Source organism: Branchiostoma floridae, chromosome 4, assembly GCF_000003815.2.
Source record: "Branchiostoma floridae strain S238N-H82 chromosome 4, Bfl_VNyyK, whole genome shotgun sequence".
In the NCBI taxonomy this organism is placed as follows: Eukaryota; Metazoa; Chordata; class Leptocardii; order Amphioxiformes; family Branchiostomatidae; genus Branchiostoma; species Branchiostoma floridae.
In genome coordinates this window covers 31172629-31173270 of record NC_049982.1, presented here as the reverse complement: position 1 = coordinate 31173270, position 642 = coordinate 31172629, and positions in this window count along the sequence as shown.

Sequence of the window (642 nt, the reverse complement as noted above, 5' to 3'; positions counted from 1 at the left end):
CAATAAAGGCCATAGAGAGACTGCTATGGAGGCTAGAGTCAACATCCTACCTATTTTTCCACAGTGACTGACCAAACCGTGATGAGGGATGCTTCACAAATAGTTTGACCAAAAACTGATCGAAAGTAACCAGTCAGTAATAAGTTAGTACCAATAAACAACGAGCAGCGCCTGGCTTTGTTTAGAAACGAACGCAGTAGATCTAATCCTTCAGCTTGACATAATTTATCATAGAGAACATGCTGCAGAGCCCAACTTCTTCTGACGGTGCTCGGGCATTCCAGAACGACAGACAGCGCCCCCGTAGCAGATCGATAATTGGCGATAATTTCATTTGTTGCAGTGAAGTGTACTCTCCAAGTAGAGGTTAGGCTTGTATTGTCACAACACAGTAAAACATAGAAAGCCCGATAGAAACGACTAAAAAAATCATTAAAAAAACAGCCGGTTTTGGGGTGATGTTTAGGCTAATTTTTCTCACTATCTTCTCCTATTCCCGTAGATTTTGCCACACGTTTACCGGGTTTTCAGGTGCATCTAGGCGTGATAGCACTAGTGTCGAAGTTGGCACCGTAAGTTTCCCCGGATATTTACCGGCGTGTACACGGCACCCCGTCCTGTCTGTATGTACACTGTCCCCGT